This window comes from Nanorana parkeri, unplaced genomic scaffold (assembly GCF_000935625.1).
Source record: "Nanorana parkeri isolate BGI_ZX_2015 unplaced genomic scaffold, ASM93562v1 scaffold2, whole genome shotgun sequence".
NCBI classification, from domain to species: Eukaryota; Metazoa; Chordata; class Amphibia; order Anura; family Dicroglossidae; genus Nanorana; species Nanorana parkeri.
The window spans coordinates 2,187,272-2,209,075 of record NW_017306270.1 but is presented as its reverse complement, the minus strand read 5'-3'; the positions used below and the strand labels follow the sequence as shown (position 1 = coordinate 2,209,075).

The 21,804-nt window shown below is 43.3% G+C and overlaps 1 protein-coding gene across 1 annotated transcript in view; it reads left to right on the top strand.

Moving 5' to 3' along the window:
- The first annotated feature begins 18,812 nt into the window (after positions 1–18,812).
- Positions 18,813–21,804, top strand: part of TTC31 (tetratricopeptide repeat domain 31) — a 51,125-nt gene continuing 48,133 nt past the window's right edge. The window contains exon 1 of the mRNA XM_018560825.1: positions 18,813–18,817. The gene's annotated coding sequence lies outside the window, so the exon portion shown is untranslated. The remainder of the gene's footprint in view (positions 18,818–21,804) is intronic.

The following is a 21,804-nucleotide window of genomic DNA, read 5'->3' as shown; positions in this document are numbered from 1 at the left end:
GACCTGTACATATAGAGTGCCTGCAACAATACATTTACAATGATCCTCTGCTAACATGAATGGGTTAAATGATCCATAGTACAGGGCTACATACAGATCATTTAATACATTCATGTTAGTATCATTGTAAATGTATTGTCTGCACGAGGTAAGTAAGATGACTCCTGGAGCTGACTCGAGTATAAGCCGAGGGGGGCACTTTTCACCCAAAAAAATGGGCTGAAAATCTCGGCTTATACTCGAGTATATACGGTACAACAAATGCCAGCAATAGTACAACATTATACTATAATGTACTATTGCTGGGATTTGTAGTCCTCCATAGCTGCTGGTAGTCTCCATTGCACCATATAATGATTATACTGCACAATGCAGATTACCACTGACCAGTTATAGAGGAATACAACAAATCCCAGCAATAATACATTATACAGCGCAATGGAGAATACCACCAGCTATAGAGGAACAACAAATCCCAGCAATAATACATTGTACAGGCTGTTTAATGTATTATTGCTGGGATTTGTTGTTCCTCTATAGCTGCTAATGTTCTGCAGTGTGCCGCTTTAAAAAAAAAACACACAGGAAACATTACAAAGCTCCCGGCCGATCTTGACTTACCTTGAATGACTGTGTTGTCGGCAGGCAGTGGCGTGGTTCGTTGTCGGCAGGCAGCGGCGAGTCGGGAAGCTCACCGGGAGGAGAGGGCCAGGCGCATGTCCTCAGCGTGGCGTAAGCGTGAGCGCGTACACCAGCATAGGCGCGAGCGGCTAAACTGACGTGGGCGTGGCGTAGGCGGCGGACGTAAGCAGTGGGCGTGAGCGGGAAATTTTAATTTTAGCCGACAAATCGACGATGGAAAATGTTGACAACGTTTTCCATCGTCGATTTTAATCGATTTAATCGAATAATTGTTGCAGCTCTACACTATATAATTTTGTGATCCGTCTGTCACAAAAATATTTATTCAGGACGTTTTAGAGTAGACAAATTGTTTAGTGATTGAAGATAATTTTTTTGGCCGTGTACTTCAAAGGGAGCACGCCCCAAATTAACAGATAATAGCTAGATTAAAAAGATTCTACCTCAAGGTGTGCAAAAACCTTAGGGGAGGGGCTTTTAAGAAATACTAAAGGGGCCATCTGAATGTTTAGTGATGCAAGGGTAAGGCACTGAAAGGTTGAGGGAGCCTGCCATACCAGCGCCGAGTGAGGGAGCCTGCCGTACCAGCGCCGAGTGAGGGAGCCTCACTTTATTTCTCCTTCTCTAATGTCACTTTGCTGCAACAAACGAATAAGAAACGAACGTTCGAACGACCTACCGCTAATTAATTTCGGAAACGGAAATTCGGATTCGTTTGCATTCGTTATATCTGTAATTCGGAATTCGGATACATCCGAATTTCCGAAAATTCGTCCGAATTTCGTTTCGAACCAAAACGAATCGCACATGTCTACTGAATAGTAACTAGGTTCTGTAATTCCTTATATGACATTAATGTAAATTTTATATTAGGGGATAGACACATTAATATGGAATTCAGGAGCCAGTCTGTCCAATCCAGGAGCCAACGGGATTTTTTTAGGAGCCAGCTCCATTGATAACGACTAGAGAAAACCTCAAAAGTTCAGCTGTAATTTTTTAGGTGCATCGTCTACCAGGCCCCTGGGATTTGTCCAGCCATGTATTGGGTACATGCCTTGAGAATTAGAGCCATTGATACATTTGTGAGGCTACCCATGAACCTGAGATGAACCATCGTTACAATGATGCTTTCCATTCCCCAAGTAAACAAAGTGGATGGAACAGATCTATGTTTCATACACATTCTTCCCTGGCACTAAAATGTATAAGCCAAGCAGACTAAACATTGCTATAAATGATATAGAGATTTTGACTTTTTGCCAAAAGTCAGCAGCTCTGCTCTTATCTCAGTATTTAACCAGCCCCTTCCCGGTTGCTTAACATACGCAGACAGTGATGGATGATAGTCACAGGCAGGGTAGAGATGTTCTGTACTTGCAGGATGTCATTGATATCCTGGCTTCACCTTCTCTACGCTATGTGAGAATGTGCAAGATAGTGGTACCCAATTGGGAAATTACTGGGTCTCGAGGAGCATGGTGGTACCTAACTGGGGAATAACTAGGACTCAGGAAAGATGGTGGTACATAATTGGGGAATAACTGGATATAGGGGGAACATGGTGGTACCTACCTTGGGAATAAATGGGTCTGAGGATACATGGTGATACATACATACCTGGGGAATAACTGCGTCTTGGGAAACATGGAAGTACCCAATAGGGGAATAACTGGAATTCGGGGGAATAACTGGGTCTCGGGTCTCATGGTGGTACATAACTTGGGGAATAACTGGGTCTCGGGAAACATGCTGTTACATAACTGGGGAATAACTGGCTCCCAGGATACATGGCGGTACCCAATTGAGGAGCAACTAGGTCTTGGGGAACATGGTGGTACGCAATTGGGGAATAACTGGGTCTCGGGGAAAATAGTGATACCCAACTAGGAGAATAAGTGCGTCTTGGGGAACATGGTGGTACCCAACTGGGAGAATAACTGGGTCTCAGGGAACATGGTGGTACTCAATTGTGGAATAACTTGCTTTCAGGGAACATGGTGGTACCTAACTGGGGAATAACTGGGTCATGGGAAACATGGTACCCAATTGGGGAATAACTGGGTCTCGGGGGACAGACTGGCGGAAAGTTTTTGTTCACTGATGGTCTATTGGTGAGTTTGATAAGTTTAATAGTTCATGTTTCACTGTCGATTCTGTAACCGTGGGCAAAGGAAAAGGTTGCTTTCATTGTGGATAGCATGGATTCGTCTGTCTGATTTATCTCTTCCCCTGAGATATGGCTGGCACCACACATTTTTTACTTCTCTATGCTACATTAAAATGCGCATTGGTGAGATACAAGTGTGGATTTTTTGTAATGATCGTTTGAAAACAATAAATTAGATGGTACCTGCACAACTGAATGTCATCGGATGAAGTGGTTGTCAATGTACAAGGTGTGGGGGCATCAGCTGTGGCCCCTGACAACTCCAAAGGGCCGCACATAATATTCACTATATGGGAGAAGACTGTCAGAGACTTGACACACAAGAGAAGGTCAGAGACTGCAGAAATGCAAGTGGTGGGAGACGGAAGAAACACTATAGGACAGGGGTAGGCAACCTCGGCACTCCAGATGTTGAACTACTCCCATGAGGCACTGCAAGAGTCTGATGATCTCAGGCATGACTCCCAGAGTCAGAACAGAATTTGTAGCTTGACCACAGCTGGAGTGCCAAGTTGCCCACCCCTGCTATAGTCAGAGAGTGGGGGCATGCTACATGAAATTCATGCCATTTATAGATGCATTCAGAACTGATGTTTGGTGTTTTCAAAGGGCCCAATGTGGCCCTTGGGCTGCAGGTTGGGCACCAGGGATTAAATGTCTACAGCTAGCGCTTATGGAGAAATATGTTGGCTATTAGTGCTGATCTCCTGACTAGCTACCTTGTTGTCATTATGATCCTTGTGGTTTCAGGCTTTGTATAACTCATCTGGAACAAGAATGCCGATCAGAAATTCTGCACAAAAGGCAGCATACTTTTTCTGCATCGATGACTCAGAAAGTACTGAATCTAGAGAAGGACAGACAGCTGACATTTTTGGAAGGAAGTCGCCAACGGCAGACCGGAGTGGTTGGAAAAAAGCTAAAAGAGCCAGACTTGTTTATTTTAAAGGAAACCTGTACTGAAGGACATATCTAGGATACTATTGCTGGACTGTTCTTTGTGACCATGCTAGTTCCTTAGCTGTTGCACTAATCCAGGGGTAGGCAACCTCAGTTCTCCAGCTGAAGTGGAACTACAAGTCACATTGTAAGATTCTGACAGCCAAAGGCATGACTTGCAGAGGCATGACAGGGTTTATAGTTTTAGCACAGCTGGAGTGCCGAGGTTGCCTACTTCTGTAATCCAAAGGCTTTAATACTTTAAGTGTGGTTGACCTGGAACAAGTGTGCAAACCAGTAGCTCCGACTTTCACCTGACTTTATTCATTGTGTGCATGTTCACGGCCAGTGCAAGGCAATAAAAATAACAGGCGATCAGAAGGTCAGTAATAGACGCCTTAGTATTTCTCTTAAAACAGGTTTCATTCAGAAGGTCCCAGGATAACGTTACAGATATGTTTCTCATTTTTACACTTTATCATGTCATGTCATCAGATTTTTTTCAGGGAAGAGTCATGTTTGCTGTATGTCCATCCTCAGTGGACGTGTGGCATATTTGCGAATCTTGAGAATGTGGGGGAATTCCATCCCACCGTTTTCTCCGAAATGTCCTTCATGTTTTTGGTTAACCTCTTGGAGCCAGAAGAAGAAGCTGGGGAAGCAGATCTCTGGCTTCCTCAGCTTCTTTGGGGTCCCCTAGGTGACATTAGGGGTCTGAAAGACCCATGATGTATCCATAAAGAGGACCTGTAACACCCTATCTCCTATTACATAGGGTGCTTGTTAGCCCCCTATGTGATGGCAATAAGGTTAGTGTAAAAAAAAAAAAAAAAGTGTTCAAAAATTAAAAGAAATTAAAGTATCATATAAAAAAATGCAAAAAAAACCTTTTAAAGTCCCCCACCCCCCGCGTGCACCCATATACACACGCAAATACATGTCGGTGCACCTACGTGTGAAAACAACAATTACGCTACACAGAGTGAGAGCAATAATTCTAGGCCCATCAATCACTGTTAACACTAAACTGATGAGCGTTTAAAGTGTTCCCCATGGGAGATTTTGGGTATTGACGTTTTTTGTGGCTTCAAGGGCGAACGCAATTTTAAGGCTTGACATGTTTGGTATCTATTTATCCGACGTGACCCCGTCTTTTATATTTTACCAAAAAATTGGGTATTCGATTATGTTTCTGTGCACTCCATTTTAATCCAGTTTATTTTTTCCTAAAAATACTGGATTGATAAACATTTGCACAAAAACCGTGCGACATAAAAAAATTGCAACTAGCATTTTTTTTATTCTACAGGGCCTCTGCTTTCAGTACATATGTCATTGTTTGGGGGTTTGAAGCTGTTTTCTAGCCACAAAATTTATATTTTATCATGTGTGCGCAAATAGTAAGAACATGCTCCGGAGAGCAAGTGGTTAATTTATAATCTTTCTGCAGTGAAGAGAAATTGCTATACAGGTGGAAAACCCCCATCTACACTTCTTGCCTTTAGGCAATTGGCTTTATCACCTATCTACTCAGGAAGGAGTTGTAAATTCCCGGCACATCCTTTCCTGTTATAACATCAGCATTGTAATAGGAATACATACTGAAGGTGTTTTTCATAATGCGATCAAAGCTTACTTGAAAAATTCCTTTTATGTAGTGAGTGCTGCCTTCCGTCTGCCCATCACTTCCATCAACTTCCTGGATTCCCAGTGTGCTTTGCGTCTCTTTCCCTGCTGCTTAATGTGATGCAATCTCCATTTCTCAAGACTACGTAGCCCATCATGCAATGCTTCCAGCGAGCAGTGACGATGTTACATTGTGGGAAGTTCAGAAGGAAGGTTTAGTTACAGTGGTGACACAAGGAATTGAATATTCACAGGGCTGAGTGAAATGGTGTCAGTGCATTGAGGAAGTCCATCCTATGGGCATCTTCAATAGGTAAGTTTACAATCTTCTAGATGGATCTGGTTATTAGGAGTGGGGTAGAATTTATGGAAATTCAATACAGAAATACAGATTTATTTTTAGTTTTTGACCATAGGTACCCTTTAAAAAAAAAAACTGTTGGCCGGATATTGGAGAGACTTTTGGTTCTACTAATCTGACAAGTAACAAAGCCCTTTTGTTTCCTTTTATGAAATCTAGATAGCACTTTTGTTATAGGTGAAGCATGAGATAGCAAAGCTATGACAGGAAGTAAATACAATAGGTATTACAAATTTTAAATGATCCATGAGAGCAATGGCTGCACGAATATAACAATTAAAAAGAGAGACGAGGTTGAGATTGCTACAGATGTCAATTGATGACTGGTTCTCTTTAAAATAACATCTGAATGGCACTGTGAAAACAGCGCAGTCTGCTAGAAGATGGAGTGCAATGTCGGCTAATAAATGTGCGTTCAATTTTCTTTACGTGTAATTGAGTGGGCACACATGAATGAACACATGGAGGACATTGTGTGGGTTGAGGAAGAAGTGGCGTATAGTTATTATCACCAATTGACAGCAGAGAAGCAACAAAATGAATTGGCAGAAAAAAACTTGTTCAGAGATCATAAGAAATCAAATTCTTTTTTGTATTATTTTTTTGAAGCATAAATAACTGAGAAATTATATGAATGCGCTATACACAGAAGACTTGTATCAATGTTTTTTCAATAGCAGTAGAATCTCTGTTAAATATATCCCTATATTTGAGGGTTGTGATGTCACCTGTGTCTAATTATTACTTTCTAGAGCTTGTGATGGGATGTCAAACATTGTAAACCAAAACAAGATGATTCCCTTAAAGTGTACTTGTAACAGAGATGGATAAATGAATATGGAGTTCAGGAGCCAGATTGTCCAATCCAGGAGCCAGCAGGATTCTTTTTAGGAGCCAGCTCCATTGACAACTAGAGAAAAAATAAAATGTTTGGAGCCGGCTGTAATTTTTTAAGGAGCATTGGACTACCTCGCTTCAGGGATGTCCAAGCCTTAACTTATGAGAATTGGTAGATTGTACTACGACGCAGCTATAGCTGGTTGCATGCGGCTCCATGGTTATAGTAAAGTGTCCTTGGAGCGCTGGACTTTTTTTTTTAGGGGACAGCTCCATTGACGACAACTAGAGAAAACCTCAAAAGTTGGGTGCCAGCTATAATTTTTAACTAGTGTTGGTGACCTGGCTTCTGGGATTTGTCCAGCCATGTGTTAAGTAGAGCTGACTTAATGGGACAACATATGCTCCAGATCGCGACTTGCATTTCATGATGCAGAGTTCAGTATGGAGGAAACACTGCCCTGACCAGTGGAGAGCAAAAGCCACTCTCCATGATTAACATAGACCTTTATTTTGTGTTAGTCACTGACTGTTGTCAATCACTGCCATTATTAGACCTTACAGTGGATGGCTAGGAGACATTTCATATTATAGAGCTTCTATTAGCCCTCATTCACACGAGTAACAGATGGCCCATGCAGATCCGTGCTGCGTGCACTGCCGTATCAGGCCACTCCCAGGAAGGACAGGTGCTGCGTGTGATTTGTATGCAGCAGCCTGTTCTTCTCTATGGGAGTACGCGGCCGTACGCTCACCCGAACTGCTGCACGTCCATGCGGGTGTCTGTACTCGTACGCTGACAGGATGGATGGATGCGGACGTGCCGTTCGGGTGAGCGTACGGCCGCGTACTCCCATAGAGAAGAACAGGCTGCTGCATACAAATCACACGCAGCACCTGTCCTTCCTGGGAGTGGCCTGATACAGCAGTGCACGCAGCACGGATCTGTACGGGTCGGCTATTACTCGTGTGAATGAGGGCTTAGAGTGTGCGTGCGTGCGTGTGTGTGTGGGAGGGGTGAAAATAAAAATAAAATGCTCAACGGCCAATGGTAATTTCCCTGTTTTCTGTCCTTGGATTATTAAGGGCTGTTTCGCTTCATAGCATTGCATTAAAGGGACAGTATAACGTTTTGGATAGAGTGGGGAGGGATTAGAAGACGTAAGGTTTTTATTGCTGTCTGTGTCCCCCTTAGGGAGATTCACCCTCTCTGTTTGTCCTGGTGACTGTTATCGCTGAAAGAGAAAGAAAATCCCAGATTTTGGGTTGTCACCAGAACAGAAATAGGTGGGAAATCTTCCAATGTGGACAGTAGTTCTGGTGACCCTGCTAACCACCAGGGACCAGGCACCTTGGAGGGATTTCCTCTCGCTTCCTATTGTGACTATCGGACAGGAAGGAATCTCCCCTGTGGGACACAGATAGCACAAAAAAAAAGATGGGGGTTATAACCTTCCCTTACTTTAAGCCTAGAAGAAGGTGGTCATCTATGAACCCTTGAAACGCATTGTTGTCTCTTTGTGAACAAGTATAAATATTAAAAGCTGTTGGACACTCAGACCTTAGCTTGGTGCTCTCACTGGACTTTTTTCAAATGGATGGGCCGCCATAAGATAACGCATGTTCGCGCAGTGCAACAGTGTAAATCCAGCCTAACCTATTAAATCTAGAAACGCTGATTTCTCAGAAATATTAGATCTTCACCCAAAATTGATACCTGCAATGTGTGCAGATTACAGGTCCCCTTTAATCCTGATGTAGTGATCACACACATTGAAACATGACCCAGTCATCCCGACATTCAGAATTCAATGTCTGTTTAATGCAATTAGAATCATTCAGCTCTCAAATATACTTGTATCGGAGCCATAGAAAAGCCACAGAAAATTAAATTATACCCTTACACGGCATTTAATAAAAATGATGGTGACACTTTCTTGCTAAGTGCTTTCAGATCTAGAAAAATGACATTATTTTATGTGTTACTTATTGCTTTTCAGAGCAAATGTGTGATAAGGGACTTGCCGGCGCTTTCTAATCAGGTGCCTACTTTTATATTGTGTGGCTGTAATCTTCTGCATGGCAGTCAAAACTGCTGCCTTGGCGTATTAAATTCTCTGCTAGTTCCCTTTTGCACATCTGTTCTATGTGACATCAACACAAGAGCAAAGTTTTGCTCAGTGAAGCAATTCTAATTTAAAAATATGATCAACTTATTAACTATGATCAAAAAAAAAACAAAAAAACACAGCAGAGTTTCATAGAGATTTTGGAACTTGGCTGTATGTAGATGCTGCCAAGCAAACTCTAGCACGCTCCACTGACCATTAATTTGTTTGGTACTTCGTTTTACATTCATAATGACAAGCTGACACAAATCCACTATGCGTTCTTCTCTGCAGACTTAATTTTGTCATTTTTCCCTGTGCTTTCTTTTCTCAGTGGTTACATTTGTATTGGCTAATGAAAGTAGGCACCTAGATGTGAGCTTATATACTCTGTAGAGTTTCCTGGAAACCCTTGAACCTGAAAATAGCTAAATTTGTATTGGCTAATGGAAGTAGGCACCTAGATGTGACCTGTAAAGCAACCTGAAAAATGGCTACATCTGTATTGGTTAATGAAAGTAGGCACCTAGATTTGAGCTTATATACTCTGTAGAGCACCCTGGAAACCATTAAACCTGAAAATGGCTACTTTTGTATCTGCTAATGTAAGTAGGCACCCAGTTATGAGCTTATGTACGTAGTAGGGCATACTGGAAACCCTGAATCCTGAAAAATGGCTAGATTTGTATCTAATAATGGAAGTAGGCACCTAGATGTGAGTTTATATACTCTGTAGATCACCCTGCAAACCCTGAAACCTAAAAAATGACTATTTCTATCTGCTAATAGAAGTAGGCACATAGATGTGAGTGGCCTGGAAACCCTGAAAATGGCTAAATTTGTATTGACAAATGGAAGTAGGCACCTAGATGTTAGCTTCTATACTTTATAGATCACCCTGGAAACCCTGAAGCCTAAGAATGGCTAAATTTGTATTGGCTAATGGATGTAGGCACCTAGATGTGAGCTTATAAACTCTGCAGCGTGCCATGGAAACCTCCAAACCTTTAAAATACTATATTTGATTCAGCTAATGGAAGTTGGCACCTAGATTTGAACGTACAAACTTTGTAAAGTGCCCTGGAAACTCTGAAACCAATGGCACTTCACAACCAGCTTCTGGTGTCAAGAGATTAGGTCTTCTGCCATATTGTTTGCCCATAAGTAGGATGCAAGGCCCCACTGGCCAGTTGTGAAGGTTCAGGTGGGGGAGAAGGCAGGTCTGAGCTCCAACACCAATATTTTTGCATAATGGAACACCTGTTGTTTTGGGGCTCCCAGGACACGGTACAAGGTATGGTAGTTTACATGCAGACCCCTCTGGATGTCTGCTTTTAACAACTACTGGTTATTTAGCACATGGCAGGTTGAAAGTAAACCAAAATGTGGATACAGTTTGGTAGCCTCCCAAACTTCCAACTTTTCCAAAGCAGTGCATGGGGTTCATGCCATCACCACCACCCAACAACCCATGGGACAATGCCTGGGCATCTTAATAGGTTATTAAGGTCCCACCATCATATTGTGGTATTTGGGATGGGAAGATGGTGTTTTTAAATGTATGAAGGGGCAGTGTCCCATGCAACGTTCCTGCTCCGTGAAGTTGCAATTGCACTGGTTCCAGCGATGGAGAAAAAAAAAGCTTAGTAAATGGGGAGTTATTCTCTATGGTCTGGCCCAGTGCATACATGCATTTTCTCATGACGTGGAACGGTGCAGGGACACGCATGCCGTGGGCAGGCTGCGACAGTGAAAAGTTCCATTTGTCTGCATTTGAGTTCTGTAGTTCCATATTGCCATTTGTTAGTTGGTAAGGGAAGCAATGTCATACTTTTTTCATAAATTACAATGTAATTTCTGTATCTTCTCTCTGCTGTACAGCTCTGATCTTGCCTCGATTTGATTTGCTTCAAAGTGGATCTTTTAACTTGACCCTGCCAGAATGCTGCATAAGAACATTAAGGGAAAATGTTAAAAAGGGTTTGGAAATGCCCAGCCTGAGAGGAACGACTCGTATTTAACTTGTAAGTAATATCATTTTTTTACATTTTTCAGCTGTAAAATTGGGCTTTTATTTTTTATTCAAGCTCTGCTTTTATATTTATGTGTCCTCACTTTAAATCTCTGCAATGCACTGAAATGAAAATGGAAGGTAAAATTATGCAGAAAAGTGCAGGACTGTGAGACAAAAAAACCCTCCTATAAGTGATGAATGGAGCTCTCTTGATCTGACTTATGTAAGGAATCCTGTAGGTATACCTACATAAGTCCCCAGAGGTGGCTCTAGACTTGAGGCCTTAGGCGAAACTCAAAAGTGAGGCCCCTCCCACTTACACCCATAATGAAAGAAAATGCAAACAATAATTAAAAATGAACTGTATACATTGCATATTGTAAGACTAGCGTTTAATTCCAGCAGCCAGGAATTTACAGCTCCTAGAGCTAGAATTGTATTTCTGTTTCATATCTAATTCTACAAATAACTATAAGAAAAACCCTGACCCTAAGGAAGGAACGTGCAGAGGTCAGATGTAAGGAACACATAGTGCAGAGGTCAGATGGCAGGAGCGCGCAGAGGTCAGATGTAAGGAGCGCACAGAGTGCAGAGGTCAGATGTAAGGAGCGTGCAGAGGTCAGATGTAAGTAGCACAACAGAGTGCAGAGGTTAGATGTATGGAGCGCATGGGAAGTGAGCAAACACATACCATCGCTCGCTCACTTCTCGATCATCACCCTGCAGAGAGCTGTGACCGTCAGTCACGGCTCCCTGCAGGGATTCCCCCCGCTCTGATCCTCCAGCGCTGACTGGCGAGGGGGCGGGTACAGCTGGCTCTGCCTCTAGATAGGCAGAGCCAGCTGTCACTCACGCAGCTGGGCGGATCCAGACATAATTGTTGAGATCCGTCCAGTCTGCGGTGTCTCAGTATACAGCAAGCAGTAACTCGCGGTATACTGAGCTTAGGGTGACGGGGGGACACTATAGTTTGTGTCCTCCCGTTACCCTAAGGAGAACTATGGGGAAAAGCCCTAACCCCATAGTTCTCCTTTAAGAAGGATCTGCTCACTGGTATTGGGCAGCTGGATCTAATAATCGGCCAACTAATCGATTATGAAAATAATCGTTAGCTGCAGCCCTAGAAAAAACAAACAAAAAAAAAGGATCTCTGAAACTGCCGGAGGGGGGTAAATACTTTCTACAAACACTGTAAATTGTACCCAGATGTCTGTCACCGTGTCCTGGGGGCCTTAGATCACGTATATGATCCGTCACCAACCCGGCCGGCTCACTTTGTTTTGGGGCAGGAGGGGGCGTGGTGGTGCATTGAACTCAATGCCGAGCCCCCTGTCCCCAGTGCGATCGCCGGCACCCAAACGTGTGACACATTAGTGCCTGCGTTCTGGTCCAGTACAATCTGCACTAAATAGTGCATGCAGCATTTTTGCAGATCGCACTGGACCGGAAAACGCAGGCACTAATGTGTTACGCATTCGGGTCCCGCGATCGCACTGCATGGCGGGGGCGTGGCTTCAGTACCATTGAGTTCAATGCATCCCTCCTGCCCCAAAACAAAGTGAGCCGCCGGGTTGCGTTCTAGAGGTTGAACGCACTGGAACGCACTCCTTATGGTGGGACTGGGCCCTTAGGGCTTGTTCACACAAATTACGGTGCTTTCCAGAGCGGTAGCTGCTGGAACGCACCGCAATCACTCACAAATCTTCCTCCTGCGTTCTGGGGTGGGAGGGGGCGTGGCGGTGCATTGAAGTCAAAGGCACTGCAGCCATGTCCCTCCTCCCGTAGTGCGATCCGATGCGTGGCAAAACATTGCCTGCATTCTGTTCCACTGCAATGCTGCTTGCGCTATTTTTTGTGTTTGCAGTGGAATGGAACGCAATGTTTTGCCACGCATCGGATCGCACTACGGGAGGAGGGACATGGCTGCAGTGCCTTTGACTTCAATGCACCGCCACGCCCCCTCCCACCCCAGAACGCAGGAGGAAGCTTTGTGAGCGATTGCGGTGCGTTCCAGCAGCTGCCGCTCTGGAACGCATCACAATTAGTGTGAACAAGCCCTTAGACACTGTGAATTCCTTTTTTTTAAAATATATATATATTGTACAAAGTGCAAAAAAAACAAAAGAGAAATAAATTAAATGTTAAAGAAAAAATAAAAGAGGGCTTCACTAACCTGAACTCCCTGTGTCCCTCCGCCAGTATCAGCCTCCTCCCATGCCACCGATGGCTGCTGCGGCGTCGCTGGCTGCCCTCCAGTCTCCACCACACGCCGGCCCGGCGGGCTCTCTCCTCTCTCTGCAGGAGAGGATGTAGGAAGTGGCGGAAGTAGTTCCGCCAGAACTAGAGGGAGAAGCCACGCCAGAGGACCCGTCGTGCGGCTTCTCCCTCGCTCTGACAGATGGGGGAAGGGGGGTTGCGGTGCGGAGGCGGGGGCGCCCCATTCTCCCAGTCAGGAAATCTCTGCTCCCGGGGCGAACTGACCAGAGGCAGGTTAGGTGAGGATGCAGAGGCGAGTTAGGCGGCCACGAGGCCTTCAGGAGCGCGAGGCCTTAGGCGACCGCCTAATTAGAGAGCCGCCTCTGTAAGTGGGTGTTTTGATGCCCTCATTTCCTGTGCAGTTCTGTATACCTATATGTTGTAAATGTAACTGTTGCATAGGGAACATACTACTAAGTCCATTCACTAAAGTATATTGCACAGGTTTTCATTCCTAAAACAATGCTACTGTCTGGCTGGTGATAACATATCTATACCCAAACCCAAAAGTTTTCTTTATATGCCAGCCCTTGGATAAGGTGGCTACATTGTGCGGCATCCCCTTTAATGTGCGGGAGCTTCATGATCCAGGCACCAACATCACCACTGTGGCTTGCCTCACTTGCCTGGCTGTTTGAATGACAAGCCACCAGGAATGAGATGGGGAAGGGTCCTCGGTACAGGAGGGGTGGAAATCATTTTGTTTTAGACCTGAAGAGGATGCTCGTAAGCCAGACCTTTAGCCCTGTCCACCGATGCACAAGGGGGTGTTTGAAGGGCTATTGGGGAGCAGCAAAGAGCCCAGAGAGGAGAGCAGAGGTGTGTGCCGTGCCAGAGAAGAGAGAGAGGAAGGAGACAACCAATGTAGAGTCATAAACCATGTAGTAGCTGTAAGGCAACTCCTACCTTGACAGAGGAGACCCTAGTGAATGGGTACCTCACCCCTTTAATATGATATAAGACCCAAACCTGACAATAATATCTATAAGGCAACTCCTACCTCGGGAGTAGGGTCTCCCTACTAGGGTCACTAGGGTCTCCTCTATCGAAGTAGAAGTAGCCTTATAGATATTATTGTCACATTTGGTGGTCTTGTATATCCATTAGTCGTAGACCCCGTATTAAGGCTGTTCGCTCCTATGGTTATTATTGGGTTGATCCGTTTACTGCTTTAACTCTTTACACAGACCTTACCTTACAGGGCTCATGCCAGCGTCAATAAAGCCCATTTTTTCTCTCTTGGTGTCTGTAGGTTATCAGGTCCTGTTTAGGAAGGGCCACCACTGGGAGTAGCAGGAGCACTCAACAGTCCACCAGCTCCTTAGGAAGAGCTACAATAAGTTTCTCTTTTCAGGCTTTTTTTTCTTTATTTTCACCTTGTAATCATGCAAGTAACACACTTTCTGTGCCTGGGCAGCTACACTTACCCCTCCGCTATATATATGGAAGGAGTGTGGGTATCCACCCGAGCTCGACTACAAATATGTTTGTCTTTGTACATCCCAATTACATGGGGATGGAGACATTTGCAGTTTACAGAAGAAATATACCATTGTTTATGCTTTCAGTGCAGCTCACAGGATGCTGCATTTCTTGCAACACAATAGGTATTTTCTGTACTTGCTGAAAGTATTCTGAACCTGAAAACTTCAACTTAAGGTGCAATATAATATATTTTTGTGTTCTTGGGTTGTTATCCTTTAAATATAGTTTTGTTAAGTGTCTTTTGAGGGGAACAGAAAAAAACAATAAGCCATTCCTGTGGAAATATTATAATGCTTTTTTATAGCATTTTGTGCGTGAACTGAACATAATCATGGGATAAAATCCTAGTTTTAAGTAACTCATTCAGAGTGACCGTTATGAAGTAACACCCTATATCTAGAGCTGCATGATTAGCATTAGATGATAGTAACAGTGACGCTGTGGTTTGTACTTCTGCCATGCAGCACTCAGGGTCCCCGTTTCAAATTCCGGTCGGGTCACTAACTCTGCAAGGAACCTGCATGTTCTCCCTGTGCTTGTGTGGGTTTCCTCCGGGTACTCCAGTTTCCTTCCACATGCTAAAGACATTCTGGAAGGTTAATTGGCTCCTGTCTAAATTGTCCCTGTATGTTTGCATGTGAGATCGGGACCTTAGATTGTAAACTTGAGGGCAGACTCTATTGTGAATGTGCTCTATGTAAAGCGATGTGTAAGTTGTCAGCGCTATATAAATACCTGTAATAAAATATATAATTAAATATACAAAACATAGTAGGTTAGTGTGTTTGCATGGCCCACTGAGTGATAACCCCATTCATAAGTATAGATCATACACCACCACACATGTACGGTGTGAACAACAGGGCACTTAGAAGACGACATGAACATGGTGTGAAAAAACCCTTCAGATTGATGGAAAACCTGTTTCTGTGCTTAAAGACCTAAACTTACTTACTTATAATTTGGAGGAACTCCAGGAATGTAAAAAGTTAACCTTTGCAGTGGGGCTTCCCCCTGCACTGCATGGGTTCACTACTCATTTTGTCTAGGGGGTTGCTAGACCACTCCCAGACGCCCTCTTTTCCCCTGGGCTCCGATGGTCTAGGGACTGTTGATGTCATCAGGGCCGGATTTCCCACAAGGACAACTGAGGCCTGGCCTTAGGGCAGCAGGGGTGTGGAACTCCTATCTCCCGACGCCCGGAACAAGCAGTTCTGGGCATCAAGCGGGTAGTTGTTTTCTACATTTAGCCCTGCTTTGGGCAAGCTGGGCTAAATGTACAGCGGGGAAGCCACCGTTTGTTTTGTACAAGTGATCTTGGCGATGCGATGCCGCCAAGGTCACTTGTATGCAGCCTGCATACAGGGGGCCACATTGAGGAACCTGCCCTTGGGGCAGCAGAGAGAGTAAATCCGGCCCTGGATGTCATCACGTCTAATGCAGGTCCATTCGTCTGCTGAGGGACATATTACAGCCGGAACAGAGCGGGAGCGAGGTGAGCACCCACTGCTGCGGGACAGAGGTTTAGGTGAGTGTTCCCGCCACTAGAGAACAACAAGCACTTAACCCTTGCAGTGAGGAGGTAGCCCTACTGCAAGGCTTAACTTTTTAATCTGCTTGTTGCTAGATACTAAATACATAGACATATGTATTTAGATACTAAAGACATAGCCATTGCATTTTGGGGGCTCATACAACTACCTCCTTCATCAGGGCTTACTAAGGGGGAACGTGTATACAGTGATGTATTCAGCTGCTGACTTTGGCTGTCAGATTTATTTGACGAGCTCTATGCATTACACACATTAAACAAAACTGTGTCCAATTTATAACCATCACAGTCCTAATGCATGTTCTCCCTTACTTTCAGATTTCGAGACCGGATGGGGAGATCAGACGGTGGAATGTGCTGATCTCTCCTCCGATTTGGCCACAGAAACCGGCCGTGGCGGAACCAGGGCCACAGCGAGGACAGCGGAGCCTGAGATAGCCGGCGGTGGAGGGGGGCACACACTTCCCCCCTCCATACAAGCATCCTGAGGGCTCTATAGCTGCAACAAACACATGGATACATGTTAGGGGCTGCACTGTCCCTTGTGATCCCTAAGGGACAGGTAGTTCAGGGAAGCCAAGCTTAGAGAGTTGAAGCTGTCTGGAAACATGTAGAGCTGCAACAGTTAATCGATTTAGTCGATTAAAATCGACGATTGAAAACGTTGGCAACGTTTTCGATCGTCGATTCGTCGGCTATCAATTGATTTGCCTGTTCGGGGCTGTTCCGGGCTCCACATGCGGCCTGAGCCACACGTCCCACGCTGCTCCCGCTGCGGCCGCCGTGCCCACGGCATCAGTGGTAATCTGCATTGCGCAGTATAAATCATTATACAGCGCAATGGAGAATACCACCAGCTACAGAGGACTACAAATCCCAGCAATAATACATTATATACAGCGCAATGCAGAATAACGCCAGCTACAGAGGACTACAAATCCCAGCAATAATACATTATATACAGCGCAATGCAGAATACCAGCAGCTACAGAGGACTACAAATCCCAGCAATAGTACATTATATTATAATGTACTATTGCTACATTCCTCTATAGCTGCTGGTATTCTGCACTGCGCCTCTGTATAATGTACTATATTGCACACCACACTTTTTTTTTACTTCCACCGCGCCAAGCTTGCTCCCGTGATGGACTACAATCTTAACACAAACTAGTCGTCAGTCACTGGAGCCTTTTTTTTTTTTTTAATTATCCGATTAACCGATTAATCGAACTTAATAATCGGCCAACTAATCGATTATGAAAATAATCGTTAGCTGCAGCCCTAGAAACATGATAGCTTGGGCAGAAATATAACAAAAGACTTTCCTGGGTGTATATATTTGTTTGATCTTATTGAAAACCAGTTTGAGGGTTTAATACTACTTTAAAATCTGCTTTTAGGTAAAGCTCTCTCCACTCAACCCCCACATGCAAAAATGCATTATAAGGTAAATAAAAATGAATTCATGGAAAGAAAAAGGAAAATATTCCTGTCTTGCGGGGGAATTGTGTGGTCATGAAGTGCTGGAACAAAATAATAATTGTATGCCCGTACAAGAGTGAGAATTTGTTTTGTTCATTTTGTAAATGGATATTGTCTTGCTGCATATACGATTTTCTGGCTTGGATACAAATGTATTATATTCAAGTTTCTATTTCCAAAACCGTGTTGCACATTCTATTGACACTGCCTTTCAGATTGCAGATTTCCTGTATCCAGTGTGGTTTGTAAACACAACATGTGGCCACACAAATATGTAGAGGCTGATCTATGTACATGGGAGGAAGTTGCTTGCAATGCTAACAGTGAAATATGGTGTGAGACTGTTGGTGTGTTCTCACCGCGCAGCCGGCCTCATTGTGGAATGGAATATAAATATACTTCAGGGTGCAATAGGCACAGTGGATCTTTTTTGGTAGCAAGGAGTTTGTATGCGTTCTTGGTCAGCTGCACAGCTGGCATCATGAGGGAATGAAATGCCATAGCCAACCCTTGGGTGTATTCTGCATCTGTTCCTTTTAGAAAATGATGAAGGTGCGATATGGTGGTAGACTTTAATAACAGCAGAACCCTTAACTGTTCTCTCAAGAACATTTAAGATTTTATTTTCTACTGCTATTACTGCTATATACTGCTACTGATATATTATTAATAGTTCGGGATTTAATTCCGTGAGACCTTTTTTAACCAAAAATGTGCACAAAAAAATGGTTATGTCACTATGATGTGTTTATGAGAGCATGCATTGCTGTTTCTTTTTATAATATAATTTTATTTTGTGTCTTTTTATATATATTGTATATTAATAATTATATATTATTATATATTAAAATTCCCTTGTGATCTTGTCCTGGATAGGATGTTCAGGGAAGCCGAGCTGAGATAGTTTGAGTCAACTGTTCATTAGCATGATGACTGTAAGTGTTTGGACAAAACTTTAAAGAAATAGTTTGATATGGGATGTATATTTGTTTGATCTGGATTCATTATAAAATAAAATAGTTTGAGAGTTTAATAATGCTTCAAGATAAATCTGTAGAAAAAGAATGTGGAGTCTGCCATTAATGACCTCTTATTTAAATTCTAGTTACCCGGCTGTTTCTTTCAATAGTGCTTTCAATGTGCTTTCAATAGCTTCAAAAGGTGCCCATACACTGTACGATTTGTCGTAGGAGAATCTCGGGAAATCCCGCGATCATACGATAATCGCAAAGTGTATGGAAGGCGTGCGAGCGTTTCTACTGTACGGTCGCACGTCTTCCGTCGAACAAGCAGGCTGGGAAACCCGCCGAGAATCGTACAGAGGACTTCTGCCATTTTACATGTCCAGAATATGGGCGTGATTTGAAGGGTATAGAGTTCTTTTTCCAATTTCCAGACATATTCAGCCCCTTCTGCATGCAGGAGATTCAACTCTGCTCTAGAAACTTTGCAAATATTTGAGTATCATTGTGCTACATACCAGCTGTTAAGTAGACCTTTCACAATTTCTACAATAACTCTTGGCATCAAGTGCCAGCCATCACATTATTGAGGTGTTCCAATGTAATATTTTCTTTATTTGTCTTCTGCCTACTAAACTATAGCCCTACATGGCCAGCTCTTTTGATTTAGCAAATGTTTACAGTTATTTCTTTATCTGATTCTTATAGTAAGACCAAGGAAACTGACCCAGAAGTTGTATTTAACCTACTTTTACTAGTGATGCACCGATACGTTTTTTTTTTTCCGGTACCAAGTACAAGTACCGATTATTTCCAGAAGTCCCATTAAGGAAGCTGGGCGGCGTGTAATAACTCACCGCCCGGCTTCCTGTGCTCCATGCTCCCTCGTCACCAGGTCTCGAGAAGGCATAGAGCCGCCTTTCTGACCAATAAGGAAGCCGCGTGACATGTAATTACTCACAGCCTGGCTTCCTTAATGGGGCTTCCTGATTGGTCGGGAAGCTGGCCAATTAGTAAGCCGGGAGTATTTGGGCGGGTACTGGAATTGGCACCTATACTGGTATCGGTGAATCCATAACTTTTACAATACAAAAATGCTACGTGCATAAACTACTTGGTTACAAGTAAAAACAATACAAAATACAGACTGCGACAATACATACACATGCATCCATTATACCCTTCTTTAGCACATGCAGTGATCTCTATAAGAGGATGCAATATAAAGTAGGGATGCACTGATATATCGGCCGAAAATTGCACTTTTGGCATAATGCCGAAAGAGCCATGTTTCGGCCGATACATCGGCACATCCCTGGTTTCTTTCCTCCCCGCTGGGCGCTGCTCTGTGTTCCAGCGGGGAGAAAAGAAAGTGACAGGCGGCCGAGCGTTGCAGGACGAGAGCGATGTGAGCGGCTGGCGTCTCTCCTCCCACACCGTTCAGCCGCCTATCACAGTCCGGCAGAGCGGTATGGGGGCAGAGACAGCGCTGTCACATGAGGCCGGGCTTTCCTCTCTACACCGCTCGTCGATCAGGCTCCTGTGACAGCGTGTGTCAGAGAGAAAAGCAAGGTACACACACTCAGCGATCAGTGATCACTGAGTGTGTGTGTACATAATTGAGGATATGGTATGTTAACTATATCCTCAATTATGAATGAATGGGAGTGATCTACATCTCACCTACATCACCTCCATTCATTCATAATTGTAGTTATAGTAAACAAACAATGTTCTCATGTTATGAATGAACAGGAACACTCATAGAGGATTTCTGTTCATTGATAACAGGGGACACAGAAAAAGAGATTGAGGACTCTGTGTTCTCAAACTCTTTTTCTATTTTAAAAGGGAAATATCAGGGGTCTGTTTAGACCCCTAATATTTCCCCGAAGACCCTAAAAGTAAAGTAAAAATAACAAAGATTTAATAAAAAATGAATTAATAAAAAAAAATATTAAAAAATTAAAAAGTTTATAAAAAATAAAATATTTTACAAAAATTGAAAAAATAAAAAACATTTTCGGTTTCGGCCTGACATTCTTTTTTTATTTCGGTTTCGTTTCGGTTTTAAAATTTCCATTTCCTTGCACCTCCTAATAAAAAGTCACTTAGCTTCACTTGTTGTTGGTCTACAAATTCTATATTGAACAGGACTTCGTGGTGATTAGGCATTCTCAGGAAAATGGCTTCTTGTTGTGGCTTAGTGTTGTCCTCTGTCCCAGTGAGGTCAACTTTCCTCAGTCCTGTTGATTGGTTTCTGCATATTCACCTTTATCCTAGTTGCTCCTATTCACTCACACGAGGAATCCACGAATGGCCCAAAGAACGCAATTATATATTTCTCACAACAGTGATTGGATGGCCACTGAAGTCTATTAGAAGCTAATAAACAGTGGCCATAATTGTATGTTAAGCGCCATTCTGTCTCCAAGAACAGTCTTTCTTATACAGTATACTACATTCACTCTCTTTCTGAGTCAATATTGGCTCTGACATTCCCAAAGCACCCCCTGTGTGCACAGCCAGTTGGTCATTTTCAAGCATATCAAAGTGATGTTTGATTTCAGGAAGACAACACTAAATATTTAAATCACTGACCCCTGCCACACTTGCTGAAGCCAAAAGGGGATCCTAACCATAAGGCTTGACAGTTGGCTTTAGCAAAGCAATGCAAACTCTTTTAATTGTACTGTTCCCAGAGAAGATACAGACTTATTTACAATTCTGTTCATACCTAGGTGGCATACATATCCTGTTGACCAGCTGTCTACATTTTCCCTCTACTGTTGTAAAGACACATGAGGCATTTTATGTGTCTAAGAAAAACTGAAGTGTGTATGTATGTATGAATGTGTGTGTATCACCAGTCAGCATGATTGGACTATAGCCTTGCAATTTATGTCAACATTTTTTAGGGACAGATAGAGCTTTCTTTTGGAGGTATATAATCAGAAAAAAAAATGTTTTCCCTACATTATGTTAAAAAACATTTATTCTTACACATATATGTTTGGTAAAATATAAAAGACGGGGTCATGTCAGGTAAATAGACATCAAGCCTCAAAATTTTGCGCGCACCTGCAAAATCGCACAAAACGACCCAACCGAAAACTGGCCATATGCCACGCTTTAATTGCATTTACTGCTCATCAGTTTATTGTTATCAGTGATTAATGGCCCTAAAATGATTGCTCTCACTGCGACGTTCGTGGTGATGTATAACATGTGTGGCACAATAGGCGCTCAGCCGTCCACAACTGGCTCCGCTGTCAGAGCTGATTTTTCAAGCCGTGTGTGTGTGTGTGTATGTATGTATGTATGTATGTATGTATGTATGTATGTATGTATGTATGTATGTATATAT